A 19,645-nucleotide genomic window follows, 5' to 3' on the forward strand; every position below is an offset into this window, starting at 1 on the left:
TCACACATAAAATTCACACATATTCTGTGAAAATGTACTATTTTTATTAATATTATACAATTAATACACACATTTGTTGCAAAAACAATGCCTATTTGTTCCCATTTTATGTTTTACACTTATACAATTAATACACACATTTTCTGTAAAAATATTTTTCCAATTTGTTTTAGTTTTATGTCTTACACATACAATTAATACACAAATATTCCGTGAAAATATTATTTCTCTGCATAATATTTCGTACACTTTTGTACACAAAATGCCTCTATTATGTGTTACATTTATTATTAATAAATACATTTTGTGAAAAAAATTAAACAAAAAAAACTATTTTTGTTCATAAAATGACTTACACTTATGCAATAATACACACATTTTCTGTACAAATTTCCCCCCCGGTTTTCTGTCTTACACTTACATAATTAAAACACACATATTCTGTAAAAAAAAAAAAAAAGCCAATTTTCTCCCATTATTGTCAGGCTTGCCACTGACCGTTTGTGTTTTAGTTTTTCCTCGGTGTGTTTAGTAATTACTGTCCTTAGTTCCTGTCAGCACTCTTATTTTGGTTCAGCTTCCTGTTTGTCTCCCTGTGTGCTGTTTTCCCTCAGCTGCGGCCGATTGGCACCTAGCCACACCTGGTGTCAATCAGCCCGATTCCTATTTTACCTGCTTTGTTCTTCCAGTCAGTGCTGGATTATTGATTTGTCGATGTCACTTCTTGTCGCTCTTGTCATGTAATATCGCTCCTGTTGTGTCGTATCTTGTCGTGTCTTTGCAGCGTAGCGGTAAGCTATACTCGTAGCTTACTGTTTTTTGTTCCCTGCTTCCAGTTTGTTCTTTCATTTTACAAGTACGACGTCTGTTTCCTGCTAGGTACCTGTTAGCTTTCACGCTAGGCCTTTTGTTTGTTATCCGCCCACGTGCACGCTTTTTGTTTCAGCCCTTTGTTTGTTTTTGTCTTAGTATTTAAATTAAATCACGTTTTCCTGCAAAATACCTCCCTCCTTCTCTGCATCTTGGGGTTCGACACAAACTAACTGACAATTATATGTCTTACACTTATAAAAATTACACATATTCTGTGAAAATGGACTATTTTTGTTTATATCATACAATTAAAATGTGCCTATTTGTGTCAATTATGTGTTACACTTATACAATTAATACACAAATATTCTGTAAAAATATTGTTATTTCTCTGCATAATATTTTGTCCCTAATAATATGTCTTACATTTAAACCATAAATACACACATTTTCTGTGAACAAAAACAAATGCCTATTTTTGTCCATGATACATCTTACACTCTTATGTTTGTGTATTGTTTATAAAGTCAGTAAATACGTCCCTGGACACACGAGGACTTTGAATTTGACCAATGTATGATCCTGTAACTACTTGGTATCGGATTCGATACCTGAATGTGTGGTATCATCCAAAACTAATGTCAAGTATCAAAGAAGAGAAGAATAAGTGATTATTACATTTGAACAGAAGTGTAGATAGAACATGTTGAAACAGAAAATAAGCAGATATTAACAGTAAAAGATGGGGCGAGGGTCACCACTTTGTAAGCAAACTGTCGAACAGTTTTAGAACAACATTTCTCAACGAGCTATTGCAAGGAATTTAGGGATTTTACCATCTACGGTCCGTAAAATCATCAAAAAGTTCAGAGAATCTGGAAAAAAAAAAATCACTGCACATAAGCGATGATATTACGGACGTTTGATCCCACAGGCGGTACTGCATCAAAAACCGACATCAGTGTGTAAAGGATATCACCACATGGGCTCAGGAACACTTCATAAAACCACTGTCAGTAACTATAGTTGGTTGTTACATCTATAAATGCAAGTTAAATCTCTACTATGCAAAGCCAAACCCATTTATCAACATCCTGAAACGCCGCCGGCTTGGATGGGCCCGAGCTCATCTAAGTTATACTGATGCAAATTGGAAAGGTGTTCTGTGGTCTGACGAGTCCACATTTCAAATTATATTTAGAAACTATGGATGTGGTGTCCTCAAGAACAAAGAGGAAAATAACCATTCGAATTGTTATAGGCGCAAAGTTGAAAAGCCAGCATCTGTGATGGTATGGGGGTGTATTAGTGCCCAAGGCATGGGTAACTTACACATCTGTGAAGGCACCATTAATGCTGAAATGTCCATACAGGTTTTGGAGCAACATATGTTGTCATCCAAGCAAAGTTGTCATGGACGCCCCTGCTTATTTCAGCAAGACAAGTGTTACAACAGCATGGCTATATAAAAAAAAAGAGTGTGGGTACTTTCCTGGCCCGCCTGCAGTCCAGACCTGTCTCCCATCGAAAATGTGTGGCGCATTATGAATGGTAAAACACGACAGCGAAGACCCCGGACTGTTGAACGACTGAAATTCTACATAAAACAAGAATGGGAAAGAATTCCACTTTTATAGCTTCAACAATTAGTTTCCTCAGTTCCCAAACGTTTTTTGAGTGTTTTTAAAAGAAAAGGTGATGTGACACAGTGGTGAACATGCCCTTTCCCAACTACTTTGGCACATGTTGCAGCCATGAAATTCTAAGTTAATTATTATTTGCAAAAAAAAATAAAGTTAATGAGTTTGAACATCAAATATCTTGTCTTTGTAGTGTATTCAACTGAATATGGGTTGAAAATTATTTGTATTCCGTTTATATTTACATCTAACACAATTTTCTAACTCATATGGAAACGGGGTTTGTAAAAGACAAGTTGTTCAAAGTTCAACATTTTATTGAAGGACTAAATGACAATAGTAAACATATGTTTCACGTACACTAACATTTTATATCCAAATTAAGACAAAAATGCCTTTTTTTGCGGTGCCCTTGGTTTAGAAAAACATCAAAATACATAACAGTGCCAGTAGCAAAAAGTTGGTATAGACGCGTGCGTGCTAAACATTGAGTATGCACAACAGCTATTTAAAAAAACTTGGTTTGCACCGTTTGACCACGCCGGCGCCGTTACCTTGTTAATCCGTCACCACCTGCTCCGTTTTCAAGGTGGATGATTTATGGCCGCGGCGGCTAGGTCACGGCCTGGGACAAGTCATTGTTCCTGGCGCCGACAGGAAGTGTCCAACACGGGGCTTCCTGTGTGACTCCTGAGGGCAGAGAGGAGTGTGGAACTTACAGCCATGTTTGTTGACCTCCTCTGGGACTCTAGCGCGGGCCACAAAAGGCTCAACGTTTGGGCAAAACATGCACTCTGACATGTAGCCGGTGCGAGAAATGCATCTGCTCTGCCAGAGAATAAGAAGACAGAGCAGGAGGGGAGCAGTGTTGCCTACCTAGCCACTTTGTTATCTGCACCTCTCTAGATATTCTTCTCTAAAAAGTTGGAGTTCGACATTACACATTCGTTTTGCTCCTCCTGTTTTTACTCACGTTTTTGCAAATGCATCAAAGCCAATTATGCAAATTGGACGATTACGGTTTCATTACACGGCCCCCACAAATAGATTGTACTTCTGCGGGAAACACTATAATGCTATGCACCCACAAACAAAGCCTATTCTTGCTCATTAAATGTGTTGCTTATACACATTTTGTGTAAAAAAAAACAAATAAACAAAAAAACAAAACAATTTTTCCCATTATGTCTTACAGTTATACAATCAATACACACTTTTTCTGTTACAAAAAAGACTATATTTCCCATGATAAGTCTTACACTTACACCATTAATTCATACATTTTCTGTAAAAAAAAGCCCATTTTTGTTTATAAAATGACTTACACTTATACAATAATAAACAAATTTCCTGTACAAAAAAGTCAATTTTTCCAATTATATGTCTTACACTTATACAATAATACACACATAAAAAAAATCAAGCTATTTTTGTCCATATGTGTTACACTTATACAATTAAAACACATTTTCTGTATAAAAAAAAGCAAATTTTTTTCCCATTACATGTCTTACACTTATGAAATTCACACATATCCTGTGAAAATTTACAATTTTTGTTCATAACATACAATTAATGCACACATTTTCTGTAAAACAATGCCTATTTTTTTCCCATTTTATGTTTTATACTTATACAATTAATACAAAAAAATGCTTATTTTTGCCCATAATATGTGTTACACTTATACAATTAATACATACATTTTCTGTAAAAAAAAAAAAAAAAGCCCATTTTTACTTATACAATAGTACACACTTTTTGTGGACAAAAAAGCCAATTTTTCAAATTATAAGTCTCAGACTTACACAATTAATACACACATATTCTGTAAAAAAAATTACATATTTTTGTCAATGACATGTCTTACACTTACACAAATACACACATTTTCTGTAGAAAAAAAAAAGAAAAGGAAAGCCTATTTTTTCCCATTATATGTCTTAATTATAAAATTCACACATATTCTTTGAACATTCACTATTTTTCTTCATAATATTATACAATACATATTTTTTTGTAAATATATTGTTATTTCTCTGCATAATATTCCGTACACTTATACAATACAAAAATGCCTATTTTGCCCATAAAATTAATATATACATATTCTGTAAAATAAAATCAAACTATTTTTGTCCATTATATGTCCTACACTTATAAAATTCACACATATTCCGTGAAAATTGACAATTTTTGTTCATAACATTATACAATTACACGCATTTTCTGTAAAACAATGCCTATTTTTTCCCATTTTATGTTTTATACTTATATTTTTGCCCATAATTTGTGTTACACTCATACAATTAATACATACATTTTCTGTAAAAAAAAAAAAAAAAAAGAGCCTATTTTTAGTTATACAATACACACTTTTTGTGGACAAAAAAGCCCATTTTTGGAGTTATAAGTCTCAGACTTATACAATTAATACACACATATTCTGTAAAAAAATATACATATTTTTGTCCATGACATGTCTTACACTTACACAATTAATACACACATTTTCTGTAGAAAAAAACCCCAACAAAAGCTATTTTTGTCCATAGGTCTTAGTACACTTATATTTTCTGTAAAAAAATAAAAAAAATAAAAGCCTATTTTTTCCCATTATATGTCAGTTATAAAATTCACACATATTCTTTGAAAATTCACAATTTTTCTTCATAATATTATACAATACATATTTTTTTGTAAATATATTGTTATTTATCTGCATAATATTCCATACACTTATACAATTAATACAAAAAAATGCGTATTTTGCCCATAAAATTAATATATACGTATTCTGTAAAATAAAATCAAACTATTTTTGTCCATATGTCTTACACTTCTACAATTAATACACATTTTCTATACAAAAAAGCCTATTTTTTCCCATTATATGTTTTTACACTTATACAATTCACACATTCTGTGAAATTTTAAAATTTTTGTTCATAACATTATACAATACACACATTTTCTGTAAAACAATGCCTATTTTTCCCCCATTTTATGTTAATACAAAAAAATGCCCATTTTTGCCCATAATATGTGTAACACTTATACAATTAATACATACATTTCTGTAAAAATAAAAATAAAATAAATAAAAGCCTATTTTTACTTATACAGTAATACACACTTTTTGTGGACAAAAAAAAGCCAATTTTTAAAATTATAAGACTCAGACTTCTACAATTAATACACACATATTCTGTAAAAAAATATACATATTTTTGTCCATGACATGTCTTACACTTACACAATTAATACACACATTTTCTGTAGAAAAAACCCCCAACAAAAGCTATTTTTGTCCATAGGTCTTAGTACACTTATATTTTCTGTAAAAAAAAAAAAAAAAAAAAAAAAAAGCCTATTTTTTCCCATTATATGTCTTAGTTATAAAATTCACACATATTCTTTGAAAATTCACAATTTTTCTTCATAATATTATACAATTATTAAACATTTTTGTAAATGTATTATTTCTCGGTTGGTAGAGTGGCCGTGCCAGCAACTTGAGGGTTGCAGGTTCGATTCCCGCTTGTGCCATCCTAGTTACTGCTGTTGTGTCCTTAGGCAAGACGCTTTACCCACCTGCTCCCAGTGCCACCCACACTGGTTTAAATGAAACTTAGATATTGGGTGTCACTATGTAAAGCGCTTTGAGTCACTTGAGAAAAGCGCTATATAAATATAAATCACTTCACTTCACTCTGCATAATATTCCATACACTTATACAATTAATACAAAAAAATGCCTATTTTGCTCATAAAAGTAATACATTTTCTGTAAAATAAAATCAAACTATTTTTGTTCATGATATGTGTTACACTTATACAATTAATACACATTTTCTGTACAAAAAAAGCCAATTTTTTCCCATTATATGTCCTACACTTATACAATTCACACATATTCTGTGAAAATGTACTATTTTTGTTCATAATATTATACAATTAATACACACATTTTCTGTAAAAACAATGCCTATATACCAGGGGTGCCCATTACGTCGATCGCGAGCTACCAGTCGACCGCGGGGGGTGTGTTAGTCGATCTCGAGCCAGGTTTTAAAAAAAAATAGACCTAAAAATTAGTGATCATCAATCTTCACCAAGACGCCACTTAAATGACATTCACGGTACCGGAGGGTCTTGTGAGATGACGCTGGCTGCTGCAAGATCATTATTATTAAAATATGACCGAGAGGAAGGCGAGAAACACTTTTTATTTCGCCGTACCTTCCGTCAAAACTCTAAAGGCCGACTGCACATTTCCTATCTTCACAGTAAAAGCCCTGCTTCATGCTGCCTGCGCTAACTAAATACAGAGTCTCGGAAAGCTGGCGTGCACAAGTGATGTGCTTTTATTGTGAAGATAGGAAATGTGCAGTCAGCCTTTAGAGTTTTGACGGAAGGGACGGCGCGAAAGTCTGTTGAAATAAAAAGTGTTTCTCGACCTTCCTCTCTGTCATTTTTTCATAATAATGAACTGGCAGCAGCCAGCGTCATCTCACAAGACCCTCGGGTGCCGTGAATGTCAATCAAGCAAGCTACGGAATTTGCCGCCAATGTTTTTCTTGTAAAGTGTATGGAAGCTGGATGAATTAGATGCCAAAAACCAACCACTTTCATGTGGTATTGTACAGAAAGGACAACTTTTTTTTCTCCTCCATTTGAAAATGTGGGCGTTATCATCATTACTGTCTGATTCCAATCAATGCAAGTCATCAGAATCAGGTAATACACCGACTTATATTCTTGTCTTCATGAAAGAAAGACTTCTATATGTGTTACACATGCTTGTATTATCATTAAACACATTTAACTTGTTTACAAAAATGTCTCTTTCATAAATAAATAAATATAAATAATATATATAAATGAGGTAGATCCCCTCGAGTTGGTCAATTGAAAAATAGCTCGCCTGCAGAAAAAGTGTGGGCACCCCTGCTATATACAATGCCTACATACAGGTTTTTGTTTCATGTCCCTACAACATTCCTGCTGGAAGTTACAAGCAGTTTTGTCTGTGTTTTATTCCTAGTGGGCACTAGAGTGCAATTTTGAGGTTTTTTTTTTTAGATCGCAATTTTCACCAGTCCTGATGTGTGTGTCCAGTTTGGTGAGTTTTGAAGCATTTTAAAGGGGTCAAATTACAGCTCAAAGAGGCAAAAATGACATTTTTTTATACACAATGGGAATTAAAGAGCTGGTGGAACATCATGTTTGTATACCGTATTTTTTGGACTATAAGTCGCAGTTTTTTTTCATAGTTTGGCCGAGGGTAAGACTTATACTTCGGAGCGACTTATGTGTGAAATTTTTAACACATTACCGTCAAATATCCAAAAATATTATTCATCTCATTCGCGGAAGAGACAAAGAAAATCTCAGCGGTCGTCACACACACACGTCAACCAATACGAATTTGGCGGGGGAGGGTCGTGGCAGAAGTGCATTGTGGGTCATGGAACGCTAACTGCTATGTGCTACTGCCGTAGCTATTAAGATGGATCATTTCATCGTTGGCGGTAACTTGTAAAAACTGAAAAGGGCTGAACAAAAATGACACCGGAAAAGGAAATCATGTTCTGCAGATTACAAGCTGGACGTAGTGAAATATGCAGCAGAAAACAAGAGGAAGCGGAGCATACCTTTGGAGTTGGCAGAGTTGTTTAGAAGATTTCATGGGATTTATCGATTCGGAGTGACGGATTGTTTGGTAAAGGTATAGCATGTTCTATATCTTATAGTTATTTGAATGACTCTTACCATAATATGTTAGGTTAACATAGCAGGCACCTTCTCAGTTGTTATTTAAGCGTCATATAACGTACACTTATTCAGCCTGTTGTTCACTATTCTTTATTTATTTTAAATTAACTTTCAAATGTCTATTCTTGGTGTTGGGTTTTATCAAATAAATTTCCCCCAAAAATGCGACTTATACTCCAGTGCGACTTATTTGTTTTTTTTCCTTCTTTATTATGCATTTTCGGCCGGTGCGACGTATACTTCGGAGCGATTTATAATCCGAAAAATACGGTACCTATACATGACTCACTTCTTTATATACATTCATTGTGGAGAGGCGGAGCCGACGGAAGGCAGGGCACGCTGGAGCCCTGCCCAAGATGGCGGCAAGGAGGCGGAGAAAGCGGCGGAGCGGAGAGTACCGGGAGCGCCGCCGCCGCAATCTACTTCAGATGCGTGGATTGCGCACCGAGGCTGTCCTTTGTCACCGATTCTGTTCATAACTTTTATGGACAGAATTTCTAGGCGCAGTCAAGGCGTTGAGGGGTTGACCGCAGGATTAGGTTTCTGCTTTTTGCAGATGATGTGGTCCTGATGGCTTCATCTGACCGGGATCTTCAGCTCTCACTGGATCAGTTTGCAGCCGAGTGTGAAGCGACCGGAATGAGAATCAGCACCTCCAAGTCCGAGTCCATGGTTCTCGCCCGGAAAAGGGTGGAGTGCCATCTCCGGGTTGGGGAGGAGACCCTGCCCCAAGTGGAGGAGTTCAAGTACCTAGGAGTCTTGTTCACGAGTGAGGGAAGAGTGGATCGTGAGATCGACAGGCGGATCGGTGCTGCGTCTTCAGTAATGCGGACGTTGTACCGATCCGTTGTGGTGAAGAAGGAGCTGAGCCGGAAGGCAAAGCTCTCAATTTACCGGTCGATCTACGTTCCCATCCTCACCTATGGTCATGAGCTTTGGGTCATGACCGAAAGGATAAGATCACGGGTACAAGCGGCCCAAATGAGTTTCCTCCGCCGTGTGGCGGGGCTCTCCCTTAGAGATAGGGTGAGAAGCTCTGCCATCCGGGAGGAACTCAAAGTAAAGCCGCTGCTCCTCCACATCGAGAGGAGCCAGATGAGGTGGTTCGGGCATCTGTTCAGGATGCCACCCGAACGCCTCCCTAGGGAGGTGTTTATGGCACGTCCAACCGGTAGGAGGCCACGGGGAAGACCCAGGACACGTTGGGAAGACTATGTCTCCCGGCTGGCCTGGGAACGCCTCGGGATCCCCCGGGAAGAGCTAGACGAAGTGGCTGGGGAAAGGGAAGTCTGGGTTTCCCTGCTTAGGCTGTTGCCCCCGCGACTCGACCTCGGATAAGCGGAAGAAGATGGATGGATGGATGGATGGATCGCGCACCGGCAGAAAATCAACATATCTCCTCGCATATGGTTTTGGTTTCGGAGTCCTTTTGTCAATCATTTTGGACTCTTCCTGTTCTTAGTTTTTGCACTTCCTGTTTTATCTTGTTTCCATGCTTTCTCATTTGTCCCACCTGCCCTTGTTTGTTAGGCGCACCTGTGTTCTGATTATTGTTTCTGTATTTAAAGGGGAACATTATCACCACTATGTAAGCGTCAATATGTACCTTGATGGTGCAGAAAAAAGACCATATATTTTTTTAACCGATTTCCGAACTCTAAATGGGTGAATTTTGGCGAATTAAACGCCTTTCTGTCTATGGCTCTTTTGGCGATGACATCAGAACGTGACGTCACCGAGGTAATACAGCCGCCCTTTTCATCTTCAACACATTGCAATCACCGGGTCTCAGCTCTGTTATTTTCCGTTTTTTCGACTATTTTTTAGAACTTTGGAGACCTCATGCCTCGTCGGTGTGTTGTCGGAGGGTGTAACAACACTAACAGGGAGGGATTCAAGTTGCACCACTGGCCCGAAGATGCGAAAGTGTCTGCCGCCAGACCCCCATTGAATGTACCAAAGTGTCTCCACATTTTACCGGCGATGACGGACATGACACAGAGATGAATGGATAACCTGCAGATGCATTTTCAACAATAAAGTCAACGAAATCACAAAGGTGAGTTTTGTTGATGTTGACTTATGTGCTAATCAGACATATTTGGTCGCAGCGTGACTGCCAGCTAATCGATGCTAACATGCTACGCTGATCTATGCTAACATGCTATTTACCGGCGGTGCTAAAGCAAACATGGCACAGAGATGTATGGATAACCTGCAGATGCATTTGCAACTATAAAGTCAATGAATTCACAAAGGTGAGTTTTGTTGATGTTGACTGCCAGCTAATCGATGCTAACATGCTATGCTAATCGATGCTAACATGCTATTTACCGGCGGTGCTAAAGCAGACATGGCACAGAGATGTATGGATAACCTGCAGATGCATTTTCAACAATAAAGTCAACGAAATCACAAAGGTGAGTTTTGTTGATGTTGACTTATGTGCTAATCAGACATATTTGGTCGCAGCGTGACTGCCAGCTAATCGATGTTAACATGCTACGCTGATCTATGCTAACATGCTATTTACCGGCGGTGCTAAAGCAAACATGGCACAGAGATGTATGGATAACCTGCAGATGCATTTGCAACTATAAAGTCAATGAATTCACAAAGGTGAGTTTTGTTGATGTTGACTGCCAGCTAATCGATGCTAACATGCTACGCTAATCGATGCTAACATGCTATATACCGGCGGTGCTAAAGCAGACATGGCACAGAGATGTATGGATAACCTGCAGATGCATTTGCAACTATATCACGGTTCCTTCCACCCACATTTAATGCGGAAAAAAACAAACACTTACCAATCGACGGATTTAAGTTGCTCCAGTGTCACAAGATGCGAAAGTCCTGATCGTTTGGTCCGCACATTTTACCAGCGATGCTAACGCAGCTATTCGGCCATGCTATGGCTATGAATAGCGTCAATAGCTATTCGCTCAATAGCTTCAGTTTCTTCTTCAATACTTTCATACTCCAACCATCCGTTTCAAAACATGCGTAATCTGTTGAATCGCTTAAACCGCTGAAATCCGAGTCTGAATCCGAGCTAATGTCGCTTTATCTTCGCCATTGTTTGTTTACATTGGCAACACTGTGTGACGTCACAGGGAAATGGATAGTGGCATCGCAAATAGCGAAAATAAAGAACTTTAAAGCTTACTTTAGGGATATTCGGAGACCGGTAAATTTTTGAAAAAAACTTCAAAAAATACAACATGCCTCTGGGAACTGATTTTTATTGTTTTTAACCCTTTTGAAATTGGTATAATGTTCCCCTTTAAGCCTGCCCGCTCCCTTTGTTCGTTCTTGGTCCGTTGTTTGCTTTATTCAACTCTCACGTTGGTATTATCCCTTATTCTGTACATGTGCTAAGTCTCGTTTTAGCTTCACGTGTGCTCAGCACGTCACATTTTGGATTTTGTCACATGCCAAGTTTAGCGTTAGCTTCTCGTGCATAGGCATGCGCTTTATTTTGCCTTTAGTATCAGTATTCTTTTATTTTTTTATATATTAAATCAAGTCTTACATGCTATTCCTGCCTGTCTGGTCCTCGTGCATCCCTGGGGTGACTCTACACCATCATGACACGCAGTATATAAAAAGGGGAGAAGGAGGAGGGATCAGGGCAGAAAGAGTAGGAGAACCCGCAGCAGAACCTGACCACCGAGAGAGACAGACAGCGAGCCGAAGACAGCGACTACGCGGCCTGCTGAAAGAGAGCGAGGAGCAAGCAGGAGAGAAGGAGCTGAAAAGCGACCCGACCGCGGACAAACTTGTTTTATCGAAAGAATAAACAAGAGTCAAACATGCAAAAGCGATGTCCTTCCTGGGTGGTCCATGGAACCCGAGCGACGACGGCAAAGGTCGTTCACATTCATACAATACTTCTCTACTTGAATGAATGAAATCATTTTATTTCAGTCATATAATCAATCAAATCAACCAACCATTTCGGGTGATCAGTTTTATAGTACAGGTTATAGGTAAACTTTGCCGATCCTATACCTTCACTGAAAATTAAATGGCCTGGAACCACAAAGTTAAAAAAAACAAAACATCAATGGGATGAAAGTAATTGTTACTATATTTTATAATATTCAATTATTTCACCTTTTCATGCTTTCCTTAAACCTTACCAAAGAAGTGCATGTCTTCAGCTCATCCCTGAGCTTATTCCAACACTTAACTCCTAAAACTGTAATACATTTGTATTTTATATTCGTTCTCGCTTTACTTGTTTCAAAAATCATATACTTGACTATATTATGCATCACCATGTGGGGAGAAAGGGATGGAAAGGAAAGAGGAAAGGGAAGGAATAGGGGGGGAAAAGGTGTATGCACAATTGTGCATTGGAACAATGGTATGTGTGTATACATATATATATATATATATATATATACATATATATATATATACATATATATATATAATGTATATATGTATATTGGTAAATGCATGTATTGACCTGCTTACTAATGCATGCACTAAGATTTTCATTCTAGAGTCCTTTCTGGTGTTTCTTTATCCGAAGATCAATTTTCTTTCCTTTCCTCTGTTAGACGTGTACAAAGTGAACGTGGAAAGCGTCGTCGGCATAAGAAGCTCTTAGCTTCAGCCTATACTTTTTTTTGTTGAGGGAACGTAAAGCCGGCATTTATTGCTCTGCTGGCGCACTTGAAGTGTTTACATCAGCTGATGAGCCAATACAAAGAAAATAAGCATTGAGTGTAAAAAGAAAAGGTCTGCCGTCTGCAAACTCTCCATGACAACAAAGCTCCATCCTGCAAAACGATGCAGGCCACCCTCAATTTGTCATAATACACCTTTAGTTGCCATACCTCCTTTGCTTCCCCAAAGGTAATGGTGACAATTTTCTCTTTTCAGGCTCACTCAAAGCCCTCTTTCTTATTTAGGAAATATGGAAAGCTCTATTTTTTATTTGTCTTCTGCCGCCACGTTGAAAGCCTTTTGACCCGGCAAGTGGGGTTTAGTTGACAGATTGATGCTTTCACACCGACATCAGTTTGAACGGTCAGAGGCCGGCCGACTCAACAAATGCCCTTGAATTTGCCCCAAATAATCCCCTTGTGTGACTGTTAGTGCAGGCCGGCTCTCAGTGGAAATGTCCACCTATTACTGGTCTCTCCCTCGCTTTGTGCGCTGGCTTTCATGCTTAATCATTGTACTTACCCCAGCACCACCTTCACCTTTCCATGGCTGTCGAAGCGGAGGGATGGAAAGAGCGGCTGACAAGTGCAACCTGGCGTTGAACTTTGGACTGCGAGGTGAGAAAGGGAGGCAGGGAAACAATAAAACACAATACTAAGCCAGGCTAAAGAAAGGGATTTCCATTCATTTAATACACACATTTTCTGTACAAAAAAACCCAACAAAAAATATTTTTGTCAATATGTCTTTCAACTAGAAAATTAATACACATTTATGTAAAAAAAAAAAAAAAAAAAAATCCCCATTATATGTCGTACATATATAAAATTCACCTATTCCGTAAAAATTGACCATTTTTGGTCATAATATTATATAATTAATACACACTTTCTGTACAAAAATCCAACAAAATTATTTTTGTCAATATGTCTTACAACTATAAAATTAATACACATTTATGTAAAAAAAAAAAAAAAGTACATTTCTTTCCCCCATTTTATGTTGTACATTTATAAAATTCACACATATTCTGTGAAAATTGACTATTTTTGGTCATAATATTTTATAATTAATACACACTTTCTGTACAAAAATCCAACAAAATTATTTTTGTCAATATGTCTTACAACTATAAAATTAATACACAATTATTTAAAAAAAAAAAAAAACACATTTTTTCCCCCCATTATATGTTGTACATTTATAAAATTCTCACATATTCTGTGGAAATTGACTATTTTTGGTTATATTATACAATTAATACACATTTTCTGTACAAAATAAACAACAAAAACTATTTTTGTCAATGTCTTAAAACTATAAAATTAATACACATTTATGTAAAAAAAAAAAAAACATATTTTCCCCCATTATATGTCGTACATTTATAAAATTCACACATATTCTGTGGAAATTGACTATTTTTGGTTATAATATTATACAATTAATACACATTTTCTGTACAAAAAAAACAACAAAAACTATTTTTGTCAACATCTTAAAACTATAAAATTAATATACATTTATGTAAAAAAAAAAAAAAAAGCAAATTTTTTCCCCCATTATATGTCGTACATTTATAAAATTCACACATATTCTGTGGAAATTGACTATTTTTGGTCATAATATTATATAATTAATACACACTTTCTGTACAAAAATCCAACAAAATTATTTTTGTCAATAATATGTCTTACAACTATAAAATTATTACACATTTATGTAAAAAAAAAAAAAAAGCACATTTTTTCCCCCCCATTATATGTTGTACATTTATCAAATTCACACATATTCTGTGGAAATTGACTAATTTTGGTTATAATATTATACAATTAATACACATTTTCTGTACAAAAAAAACAACAAACTATTCTTGTCAATGTCTTAAAACTATAAAATTAATACGCATTTATGTAAAAAAAAAAAAAAAGCAAATTTTTTTCCCCCATTATATGTTGTACATTTATAAAATTCACACATTCTGTGGAAATTGACTATTTTTGGTTATAATATTATACAATTAATACACATTTTCTGTACAAAAAAAACAACAAAAACTATTTTTGTCAATGTCTTAAAACTATAAAATTAATACACATTTATGTAAAAAAAAAAAAGCAAATTTTTTCCCATTATATGTCTTAGTTATAAAATTCACACATATTCTTTGAAAATTCACAATTTTTCTTCATAATATTATACAATTATTAAACATTTTTGTAAATGTATTATTTCTCGGTTGGTAGAGTGGCCGTGCCAGCAACTTGAGGGTTGCAGGTTCGATTCCCGCTTGTGCCATCCTAGTTACTGCTGTTGTGTCCTTAGGCAAGACGCTTTACCCACCTGCTCCCAGTGCCACCCACACTGGTTTAAATGAAACTTAGATATTGGGTGTCACTATGTAAAGCGCTTTGAGTCACTTGAGAAAAGCGCTATATAAATATAAATCACTTCACTTCACTCTGCATAATATTCCATACACTTATACAATTAATACAAAAAAATGCCTATTTTGCTCATAAAAGTAATACATTTTCTGTAAAATAAAATCAAACTATTTTTGTTCATGATATGTGTTACACTTATACAATTAATACACATTTTCTGTACAAAAAAAGCCAATTTTTTCCCATTATATGTCCTACACTTATACAATTCACACATATTCTGTGAAAATGTACTATTTTTGTTCATAATATTATACAATTAATACACACATTTTCTGTAAAAACAATGCCTATATACCAGGGGTGCCCATTACGTCGATCGCGAGCTACCAGTCGACCGCGGGGGGTGTGTTAGTCGATCTCGAGCCAGGTTTTAAAAAAAAATAGACCTAAAAATTAGTGATCATCAATCTTCACCAAGACGCCACTTAAATGACATTCACGGTACCGGAGGGTCTTGTGAGATGACGCTGGCTGCTGCAAGATCATTATTATTAAAATATGACCGAGAGGAAGGCGAGAAACACTTTTTATTTCGCCGTACCTTCCGTCAAAACTCTAAAGGCCGACTGCACATTTCCTATCTTCACAGTAAAAGCCCTGCTTCATGCTGCCTGCGCTAACTAAATACAGAGTCTCGGAAAGCTGGCGTGCACAAGTGATGTGCTTTTATTGTGAAGATAGGAAATGTGCAGTCAGCCTTTAGAGTTTTGACGGAAGGGACGGCGCGAAAGTCTGTTGAAATAAAAAGTGTTTCTCGACCTTCCTCTCTGTCATTTTTTCATAATAATGAACTGGCAGCAGCCAGCGTCATCTCACAAGACCCTCGGGTGCCGTGAATGTCAATCAAGCAAGCTACGGAATTTGCCGCCAATGTTTTTCTTGTAAAGTGTATGGAAGCTGGATGAATTAGATGCCAAAAACCAACCACTTTCATGTGGTATTGTACAGAAAGGACAACTTTTTTTTCTCCTCCATTTGAAAATGTGGGCGTTATCATCATTACTGTCTGATTCCAATCAATGCAAGTCATCAGAATCAGGTAATACACCGACTTATATTCTTGTCTTCATGAAAGAAAGACTTCTATATGTGTTACACATGCTTGTATTATCATTAAACACATTTAACTTGTTTACAAAAATGTCTCTTTCATAAATAAATAAATATAAATAATATATATAAATGAGGTAGATCCCCTCGAGTTGGTCAATTGAAAAATAGCTCGCCTGCAGAAAAAGTGTGGGCACCCCTGCTATATACAATGCCTACATACAGGTTTTTGTTTCATGTCCCTACAACATTCCTGCTGGAAGTTACAAGCAGTTTTGTCTGTGTTTTATTCCTAGTGGGCACTAGAGTGCAATTTTGAGGTTTTTTTTTTATACATATATAAAACTATAGTCTTAAAACTATAAAATTAATACACATTTATGTAAAAAAAAAAAAGCAAATTTTTTCCCCCCATTATATGTTGTACATTCATAAAATGCCTATTTTTGCCCATAATGTTACATTTATACCATTAATACATACATTTTCTGTAAAAAGAAGCCTATTTTTGCTCATAAAATGACTTACTTATACAATAATTCACACATTTTCTGTACAAAAAAAACCTTATTTTTTGTTAAACTTATAAAATTAACACATTTTCTGTAAAAAAACAAACAAAAAAAAAACTATTTTCCCATTATATGTCGTACATATATATAATTCATACATTCTGTGAAAATTTACTATTTTTGTTCATAATATTACACAATAAATACACACATTCTCTGTAAAAAATGTCTACTTTTGTCCGTAATACGTTTTACACTTATACAATTCATATTCTGTAGAAATATTATTTTTCTGCATAATATTTTGTACACTTATACAATTAGTACAAAAAAATACCTATTTTTGCCCCTTATATGCTACATTTATACGATTAATACATTTTCTGTAAAAAAAAAAAAAAAAAAAAAGCCTATTTTTACTCATAAAATGACTTACTTATACAACAATTCACACATTTTCTGAATAAAAAAAAACATACTTTTCAAATGATATTTTTTACACTTATAAAATTAATACACAAAAAATATATATATATATTTTCCCATTATATGTCTTACACTTATAAAATTCACAAATATTCTGTGAAAATTTACTATTTTTGTTCATAATATTATACAATTCATACACACATTTTCTGTAAAAATATATATATATTTTTGTCTATAATATGTCTTACACTTATACAATTAATACACATCGTCTGTACAAAATGAGAGCCTTTTTTTCCCCCATTATATGTCTTACATTTATAAAATTCGCACACATTCTGTGAAAATTGACTATTTTTGGTTATAATATTATACAATTAATACACACATTTTCTGTAAAAAATGTCTACTTTTGCCCATAATGTGTTTTTGTCAGGACTGTGACATGGATTTATTTTGCTTCTGCTACGCAAAGGATGATTTGAACGGGCGAGACGTGAATGTAAGTACATGTTTTTTTTATTTATACACTATAACACAAAAAGGCAAAACAAAAAGCGCGCTCGATGGCGGATAATAATCTATGCTAAAACTTAGAACAAAAACAGCACAATGGCAATACTATCTCCAAAACAAAAAGAAGATACTATAAAAGGCACATGGCAAACCAAAAACTAGCACTGAGGCATATAAACAAAGAAATCTTACGTGGCGTTGTCAAACAAACAGCGTGGCAAGGCATGAGGAAAAGGTAGGTGCGTGGTCAGGAGTGTTCAACACAGTCCAGTAGGTAAAGAAGCCAGGCCGAGGAAAGGAAAACAAATGACTTAAATACTGCTGTGGTAATTAGAAGCAGGTGTGAGAGGCTGAGGATCGGGGCGTGACTAAGGGAACCAGGTGGAAACTAATGGGTTGGCATGGAAACAAACAAAACCAGGAAGTGCAAAACGTGACTGAATGTCCAAAATCAAAACATAACATGACAAAACAAAACATGATCCATAGGTGTGACAGTTTTACACTTATACAATTCATATTCTGGAGAAATATTGTTGATTTTCTGCACACAAAAAAATGCCTATTTTTGCCCATAATATGTTACATTTATACCATTAATACATACATTTTCTGTAAAAAAAAAAAAAATAAAAAATAAAAAAAAATCCCATTATATGTCTTACACTTATAAAATCCACACATATTCTGTGAAAATTGACTATTTTTGTTCATAATATTATACAAATAATACACACATTTTCGGTAAAAACAATGCGTATTTTTCCCCATTTTATGTTTTAAACTTATACAATTAATACACACATTTTCTGTAAAAAAAAATATATATTTTTGCCCATAAGATGTTACATTTATACAATTAATAAATACATTTTCTGTAAAAAAAAAAAAAAAGCTTATTTTTGCTCATAAAATGACTTACTTATACAATAATTCACACATTTTCTGTACAAAAAAACCATACTTTTCAGATATTTGTTACACTTATAAAATTAATACACATTTTCTGTAAAAAAAACAAAAAAAACTCTATTTTTCCATTATATGTCTTACACTTATAAAATCCACACATATTCTTTGAAAATTGACTATTTTTGTTCATAATATTATACAACTAATACACACATTTTCGGTAAAAACAATGCGTATTTTTTCCCAATTTTATCTTTTACACTTATACAATTAATACACACATTTTCTGTAAAAAAATATATATATTTTTGCCCATAAGATGTTACATTTATACGATTAATAAATACATTTTCTGTAAAAAAAAAAAAAGCTTATTTTTCCTCATAAAATGACTTACTTATACAATAATTCACACATTTTCTGTACAAAAAAACATACTTTTCAGATGATATTTGTTACACTTATAAAATTAATACACATTTTCTGTAAAAAAAAAAGAAAAAAAAAGTATTTTCCCATTATATGTCCTACACTTATAAAATCCACACATATTCTGTGAAAATTTACTATTTTTGTTCATGATATTATACAATTAATTCACACATTTTCTGTAAGAAAAAGATACATTTTTGTCCATAATATGTCTTACACTTATATAATTAATACACATTGTCGGTACAAAATGAGAGCCTATTTTTTCCCATTATATGTCTTACATTTATAAAATTCACACATATTCTGTGAAAATTTACAATTTTTGGTCATAATATTATACAATTAATACACACATTTTCTGGAAAAAATCTCTACTTTTGCCCATAATATGTTTTACACTAATACAATTCATATTCTGTAGAAATAT

At 34.9% G+C, this 19,645-nt stretch overlaps 1 long non-coding RNA gene across 1 annotated transcript; it reads right to left on the reverse strand.

Moving 5' to 3' along the window:
• Nucleotides 1–2,749: 2,749 nt before the first annotated feature.
• On the reverse strand, nt 2,750–18,157 carry LOC133559922 (uncharacterized). Its single transcript, XR_009808337.1, has 3 exons — nt 18,064–18,157; nt 13,437–13,524; nt 2,750–3,143 (listed from the first exon to the last, which is right to left on the reverse strand). It is a non-coding gene; the product is annotated as an uncharacterized LOC133559922 (long non-coding RNA).
• Between the last annotated feature and the right edge of the window lie 1,488 nt (nt 18,158–19,645).

The sequence above is a fragment of the Nerophis ophidion genome, linkage group LG10 (genome assembly GCF_033978795.1).
Source record: "Nerophis ophidion isolate RoL-2023_Sa linkage group LG10, RoL_Noph_v1.0, whole genome shotgun sequence".
NCBI classification, from domain to species: domain Eukaryota; kingdom Metazoa; phylum Chordata; class Actinopteri; order Syngnathiformes; family Syngnathidae; genus Nerophis; species Nerophis ophidion.